Source organism: Salvia splendens, chromosome 15 (assembly GCF_004379255.2).
Source record: "Salvia splendens isolate huo1 chromosome 15, SspV2, whole genome shotgun sequence".
NCBI classification, from domain to species: Eukaryota; Viridiplantae; Streptophyta; class Magnoliopsida; order Lamiales; family Lamiaceae; genus Salvia; species Salvia splendens.
This window is the reverse complement of record NC_056046.1, coordinates 28,465,880-28,474,212: the sequence shown is the minus strand read 5'-3', so window position 1 is coordinate 28,474,212 and position 8,333 is coordinate 28,465,880. Positions and strand designations below refer to the sequence as shown.

The window sequence follows — 8,333 nt, the reverse complement described above, 5'->3', positions numbered from 1 at the left end:
AGTTGCTTTTGTGTGGCTTCATATATGTATATCGATATGCTTATTAGAGCGAATTCTTATTTGTATCTGCTCGTTACCATTGTACAAACAGCGCGGTAATAAGTTGGTGTAGTTTCCAAAGCATTTTGTTTATCTGTGTTGGCTTGTCCTTCTATTACAACTCTTGTACAAAAATGCTAAGGGCATCCACGGTGGGATGAATGATAGTCCGCCACTATAGCTATGCGGACGATGACACATCCACCGTCCGTGCCCTATGCTTCGTCCGAGGACGATAGGGCTTCGACCACGCATCGTCCGAGGTATCTTCCGCCGCACTGCTGGTCACGCGGACGATTCCTCGGACGATGCAACGCGTTTTCCATTTTTTTTTATTTTTTTTATTCTTCAAAATTTATTATATATATACACCCCAACTTCACTCTTCCATTCACTCCACTCTTCCATACACTAAAATTGAATCCTGATGATTACCCAAGTCCGAATAGTCTGATGTTCAGTGGTGGTGCACGGTGGCCGGGTATAGACCCTGATGAATACCGGCCATTTGACTCCAACACCCAGTACGATCCCGATTTCAGTACGAATTCGTACGGGCTGTCAGACATGGATCCTCGGGCTCCGCCACCAAGAAGAAGCAAAACAGGCAAAGGGCCCAGAAGTTGCCGCCTCCGGAGAAGAATGAAGAGTTCGTCCCAGGGAGGACGAACTACCACCCGGATGAAACCATCATCTTGGTTAGGTGTTGGATTGATATTTCGGAGGACCTGGTGTTTGCCAACAAGAGCAAATCGTGTACTGGGAGCGCATCGCTGATCGCTACAACGAGGCCAAGTCGGCGGCCGCCTACAAACTCTATAGGGAGCAGCTCCGCAAGCACTGGGATCAGGTGAAGAAGCATGTCAATTTGTTCTCGGCGGAGTACGAGAAGTACTTGAGGGAGTAAGGCAGCAGCGAGAGTTTGACTGATGTGCGCGTTAAAGCGCTTGCGTCGTACATTTCATTGTACGGCGATTTCAAGCATGACAACTCCTGGCTCCTCTTGAGGGATAAGCAGAAGTTCCAAGGAGGGATTATGCCCCTATCGGCTGCGGCGAAGAGGACGAAGAACACCGCCGCCGGTGATTATACGAGCAGCGACAGCGGCGCACCTCCGATGGACCTCAACCAGCCGATGTACGAGGATGAGAGTTCCGGCACACCGATGTCCTCCCGGCGTCCCATTGGCATCAAGGCTGCCAAGAACAAGGGCAAGGCGAAGGCGACATTCTCACAGGCCGAAGCCCCGGACCTGACCCCGGCCCCGATCGCGACCCCGACCCCAGCCCCGACTTCGGTTGCAGGACATGCCTACGCGGAGTTGGTGGTGGCCGCCAACCGGAGGACGTTGTTGGAATATGGTATGTACCATAATTTTCGGTATATACCGATATCAATATATGCCAAATTATATCAAGTAAATTCATACTTTTACCAAACAAATAAATATTTACATGTAGAAATCAAAGCTTGTCTCATTATAGTTGTCGGGTAATCATGTAAATATAAAATCAAATAAACTCAATTAGGAAAACTTGATATCGTTGAATAAATTAGTTTCAAACAAATATAAGATTTTAGTTAAATTAGTTCCAAACAAATATCGTTGAACGTTATGTGCTTGCATGGAGTTTAATTGTTGCAGTTTTTTTATTGAATATGTTTGAGTTTGATTAAATTTCATATTTTTTAAGTATTTTTTAAATTTTATTTTCATTTGTGTTTGTATTTAGAATTATTTACAAAATAATGATATTTTGGTATGTCGTATTGTAGTCCGATATACCGTAAAACTCTGGTATACAGCAAAAGTACGGTATATCGAATTTAGATATGACACACTGAAAATAAGGTATGGTATGGACATTGAAATTTGTCATACCGAAAATAAGGTATACCGAAGTTCGGTATACCGAAAATTTTGGTAAGGTAAAGGTATGATTTTTTCTGATATCAAATTTTCGGTAAGGTATACGGTATGATGGTTTCGGTAAGGTATACCGCACATACCCACCCCTAATAATAACACCGCAAAAGTTCTCTGTGACAGTTTTTTTTGGCGCTTTATCTGTTCGGTTGACATTATAAAAAATGAGGAATATTTAATTTTGTCATATTGCTTTAGCATTATTTTGAACTAGTGTGCGATGCACGACTCGATTTAATTTCATCACAATGAATTCACGTTTTGAATCAATTACTTGAAATCAGATACAAATACATTATTTAAGAATTAAAATTACAAATATTTAAAATAATTTAAATGTACAATCCCAAAAATATAAATAAATCACTACCAATTGATTAAAACCCGAATTACTAAATTAATAAAATTGAAATTATAAAATTCCGACCCCATTCTCTAACCTCACTTTTTTGTCTACCTTGTTTCATTTAAATCTAACTTTGTATGTGGAGTCCTAAAATGTGACTTGAAAGGCTCCGTTAAGATAACGTAGTCTTGTGTCAAGATTGTTGAAATTGGAATACAAAGTTTATAAATTATTGATGAATGAAAACTTAAAATAAAAATGTAACATGATTTTAATTAGTGAATTATTGATTGATCGGCAATTAATGAGATCAATGGATCTCAAATTTGCAAATTCATTTTTTATTTATGAGGTTGATGAGCAAAATGAGAGCAATTAATGATTAAATTATTAATTGATTGACAATTAATGAGATTAATGGGTATATCTAATTGGCAATTCATTCTTAATTTATGGGATTAGTGAATTAATCTAAACTATTCAATAAAATAATTAAACCAACAAAATGTACACCAAGAATTTAAAATTATTAGGTTAAAAACAATTGGCCTACATAATGCTAGCCTAGCTTGGATTATCATCCTCGCCTTCCACAGCTGCTTCCTTACCGCGTTAAGGATCTGCAGTAATCGCACCGCCGTTGAAGAGCTCCTCCGCAGAGGGAGACGCGTTTCGCAATTACCTTGACCGACATCAAATGCAAAATTGAGAGCATCATCTCTGGCATTCGCCACTGATTTAGGCGTACCCGACTTTTCCTCTCATTGAAATGGCACCAGCCGCATGCGTTGGGCAGAGGAATTTTGATTGAAGAATTATTTTGTGAAAAGTATTTATACATATTTTACTTTGTTTCATACCAAGAGTTTTTTTGATTTAACTCACTTTTCATCCTTTTTATTTGTTAATGAACATTGATTGTAGAGTAAGGAAAAAATTAATGTGATAACAAATGAAGACCAAATGATATTTCTTGTAGCTATATTTATTTGATTTCATTATTCATAATGGTAATTAATATTGTAATGGAAATAAATATACATGATAATGAATTAGAACTTATGTGGCTGTTACAATTCCATGGCTAAATATAAGAAAAACTTGTGAATATTTTAGAATGAGTATAAAACTTATAAATATTTCAAAAGAATGTCAAAACTCGCCTTTTATATATGTATAGATATGAGCATGACATGAAGGGGAGAATGTATTTCAAATTTGATCCCTAAAAATGCAATCTGCAAGTTTTAAGACCCTAAACTCGGAATAATATCTTTACAGGTTTCTTGAAAATGTTTAAATATCATTAGTGGTCATTTTTCCCTTTTTACCCTTAGCCTTGAAAGGGCAGAAATGTCAAATTCATTTACCTATATTATTTAAATGAGAATGCCGTACCCTTATTATTCATATTTTCACATACATAATTTGGATAGAAAAGTCTATTTTTGTTAGAAGTAGATTTATTAAAACAAAATATTTAATATTCATATTATATACTCATTTCGTCCGCTATTAGGAGTCTCATTTCTTGACGGGCGGGTTTTACGAAATGTTAAGAAAAGTGAGTGAAAAAAGTTAGTGGAATATGTGTCCTACTTATATATATATTAGTTTTACATGAAATGTGAGAGAAATGAGTTAATGGAATGTGGGACCCTAAGGTGAACCGTGACTCTTATTTGCGGAAGGACTAAAATGGAAAAACGAGACTCCTATTCGTTGACGGAGGAAGTAACAATTGGGAAATAATTTTATATAAAATCGTTGAAATATGAAACATGTTGTTTGAATAAAAATAATTGTTTAATTTTTAATATTTCATTTTTAATCTTCTATTGTTTATCTTTTTTGTTTACATATATATTTTTTTCATGTTATAAATATTCATATATTTTTAATATTTTATTTTTAATCTTCTACTTATTATATATTTGTCTATTTAATCCAAAAATGACAAATATGGTCTATTTTTAAGTAATGGAGGGAGTAAATATTTATGTAAAATTTCAAATTTCTATAAAAGTACTAACAAACTTTGGCATAGCTCAAAAACAATAAATAGTGGCACGAAAATTGAAGAGAGATAAGTGAGAAGTTACTTTTTGGCTGCGGTAGGCAGCCGAGAGACATCGAGCATCCTTTTCACAAAGGACTCGGCGCCAACGCGGGTGAAGGCTTTGTGTAGATTGGATCAACTAGGCCTTCCTAATTTTAGGTTTTGATAGGATTTTATTTGTTGGAGCTTGTTGGTTATTGAGACAATCCACTTTTGGGATAGTCGAATGTAACCTTTCGTTTGATGTTATATATGGGATGAGGGTCCTACATAACCCTCCACCGTGAAGGTGTTCGATTAAAAAAAGTGAGAAGAGAAATGATAGAGAAAAAATAAATAAATGAGAGAGATAAACGATAGAGAAATTTGACATTTGTGATATTTTAATGCTTAGGGGTAAAAAAGGAACTGATATTTTCCATTTTCCCAAGATTTGTGACGATATTATTGTTAGAATTGGTATACTAAAAAGCATGTTTCGAGCAGTTTTCACGATTAGAGTTGCTTGTATAAAACGAACTTTCCAATTCAATCTTAACCCAAATTGAGAAGAAGTAATTTTATTACATTTTGTATGTTTATGCATTTATAAGATATTTCTCGAACATTTAAATATGTAAGAAGTAAGCAAGTCTAGTTCTTTTGATTAGTAACTAGTTGTGAGCGTCGTTACTAATAAAGATAACACACTCGGCTTTATGCGATTCTTTGCACAAAGGAAATAATATTTCACAATCTATATAGGCTTTGGTTGCCTATCGCTAAAGGTTATAGTGTTTGTCAGCATGTTTACTTGCCTTTGGTATATAAACGACACTGGTGTTGTATAACACTGAACGGATTTAACAGTGAGATAAGTCTTTCTTGATATTTACTGGAAAAGACGAGGTCTTGGTATTTCTTAATTATTGTTGATAAAATATTGAGCATACTATATTGGTAATGCATTACTTTGATTTATCAATAGTTGCGGGTAGTTCGTAATCCAAGAATCTTGCTATCTTGGGTAGTGGTAATTAATGTTGTTATTACAACGAATCATGTGTTAGGTGAGTCAAGTTAAATAAAATCAACAAGTGGTTTTGTTTTCAAAAACCGGACAACTGGAATTTATTCCATGAACGATAATTATATTTTTTAAACTAGATCACTTTTGGAAAACATATTAATTATTTAAAGTCAATAGTAGCCTTAAATTAATAAATGAATATTTATATCATAAGCATGAGAAATAATAAAGTAAAGAGAAAGACTCGTAATTTTGAATTTAGACAGATAATTAATATTTATTTATTGTAGCTGATAATATTCAATTTCAGGTTGAATTAAACCTAGGCTTAATTTAATTAGTTAAAAGTCCAATAGGTGTGACTAAAGTTCAAATCTCCATAGATCCTTGATCTGGTCCAATATAACTTTATATAGGTAAATAGATAAGAGACATAGAAATATGACTCTCGTATTTTTTGTCCTTCTCCGCAAGATAGATGACTTCTTCTCCTACTTTACGTAGGAGCTCTGTCTCTTTTTTATTTATGACTTAGGCGATTTTAATAAGTTTAGTCCACACTAAGATCAAAACTAAAGTTTGGAAACAGTCAAAAGATTCATTGTCGAGTTCTAACGATCTTCTCATGCAAAAGGCACAAACACTCTTCGATTCTTTAGATAAAACTAAAGGAAACTAGTGATAAGTAATGAAGGACAGAAGGAGTATAATACATAAAGAAGGTTAAAGATATTGAGAAAAGAAAGTGAGTGCGCCAATAAATGGGGCGTTGATATAAGTGGTGGGCTCAGATTGGTGAAAATTATTCCGGTCATCTGCAAATTTGTCTTGACTGTCTGGGCCGCCAACGATTGCTCCGATAAGAATGTTTGGATTAGGCGATGGCTGTTTAGATACTGGAATCCATCACCACAGCTGATCCGAGCAGGGTGTGCGTGGAGTGAGGGTAAGGAAGAGGCTCTGTGGTGTAGCCGCTGCGGATACCTCTCCCCGAACCCCACCATGTGGGACCTCTTGCCTGGATTATCTCCTAGTATGTAGTCCACCTGTTTCTTTGCCAACTCCACAACCTTGTCGGCGCTGACGCCGCACGTCCCCCCACCGCCACCGCCGCTGTGGTTCTTCACATATTCGGCATATGTCAATATCAGGAAGCTTGATGTGGTTACATATTGGAGATTGCTTTCACTTCCTTTGTACAGAAGCCCCCCTGGAGTATACTGTGCCTGGAAATTAGGTGACCCTGGAACTAGGGAACATATATAATTGTCTTAATGTGATTTGTACACCTCTAAATCTTCAATATTCTTCTCCAAATACCCCTGATTTATTATTATTAATATTATTAGCACAAACACAATCAAATACTATATGCTAAAAAGTGATTGTATACAACACCTGAGAGAGTAGTATTTTGGTCCCAGCTCTCTTATCATCCCAACTAAAAGAATAAACATCATCATCAGCTCCAAGAACGTGGCCATTGGATTGAATGTAAGACAAATATGATTGGTTTGTTGAAGCTCTATGAAGCCACGATGCTCCCCACAATAGCTCATCCTGCACACGTATTTATATATATGTTCAATCTAATCCAGATATTACTAGTAGTACGTGATCAATGTCTTCAACACATGCTGAAAACACCTTCATCTCTTTGGGATTCGACCCTTACTTCCATTTACTAGTTAATAATACTGTGGGTTAAGGCTTTGAAGTCCTCGTTCTGGTTCGTGCGCGCCCAACAGCACGTAGATAGACTTTTAGGAGTCGCCTTGATCAGTTGGTCGATGTACTCTTGATCCGTCTGCGTTAATTTTACTTATCTCCTTGCGTGCGTACTATGAAGAGTGAACTTTCACATAGTTAGTGAATTCAATTGCAACAAGTCTAATCATTTTCTCATCAGAATAGTTGTGACACTCAAAGATGAGATCCACCTTTCTCTCACACTCCATATAAACTTCGGGATCACTCCTTCCGTAGAATGTTGGGATCTTCAATTTGATGCTTCTCTAGATACTAGTTATTAGAAAATATCTAGATATTTTAGGAGAATTATTTAGATATGGAATTTCTAGATTATAGATATTATTTAGAATAAAAAATGAATGAAGGAGAGAATCTAGAATAAGTTAGGATGACTATAAATATGAGAGAGTTATACCATTTTGCATAACTTGAGAAGTTTGAAAAATAAAAAGTTTCTTTGTTTCCCCATATCATCTCTCTTATACCATTTCCTATATATTACATCCATTGTCATCTCAAATATTTATTCGAAACTAAATTACTCCTCCAACATATATCTTATATTCCAACACTAAAATGTGAGATCTTCTCTACATATTACCTATGATCCTATCTTTATTACCTAACTCTACTAATTACTTATCAACACATAAATACAAGTCACATGAATAATCACCCCATCATTTTTCTACAACAAAATATAAAATCAAAATCATTAAAAGCAAGAAATGTGTTGGTATATTCACATCGTGTTAAAATCTGGCAGGCATTTTCTTGGTTTAACAAATCAGGAAAAAAAGAATTCAGATTCCTAATAACGAATTACTTCATATAGCCCCAATCATTTGCATTTGAGGCTTTCTGCGTTGCACTCAAGAAACATGTGGTGGTGGTGGTGGTGGTAGCAGTGCTGGGAACAGAAGTCAGTATAGTCACAGCAAGAACCGCACAGATCGAACTTGAGAGAGAGGAATCAGGCTTAGAGTTTTGGTTTTTTGGGTAATGCTAAACCTTTCGCTTACTCTTTTGCCCCCTTTATTCGAATAACTTGGGAGTTTGAGGTTTAGCTGGGAGTTTGAGGTTCAGCATTACGTTCTCTCTGAATGAAGGATCGTTTCGATTTTTTTTCCATGACAAAATTTCAATATTATGTACATAAGTAATTCCGGTGAGTTTGTTGTTGATGATTATGATCGAAGTT

At 35.7% G+C, this 8,333-nt stretch overlaps 1 pseudogene; it reads right to left on the bottom strand.

Moving 5' to 3' along the window:
- Positions 1-6,103: 6,103 nt before the first annotated feature.
- Positions 6,104-7,033, bottom strand: LOC121766968 (annotated as a pseudogene).
- Positions 7,034-8,333: the final 1,300 nt, after the last annotated feature.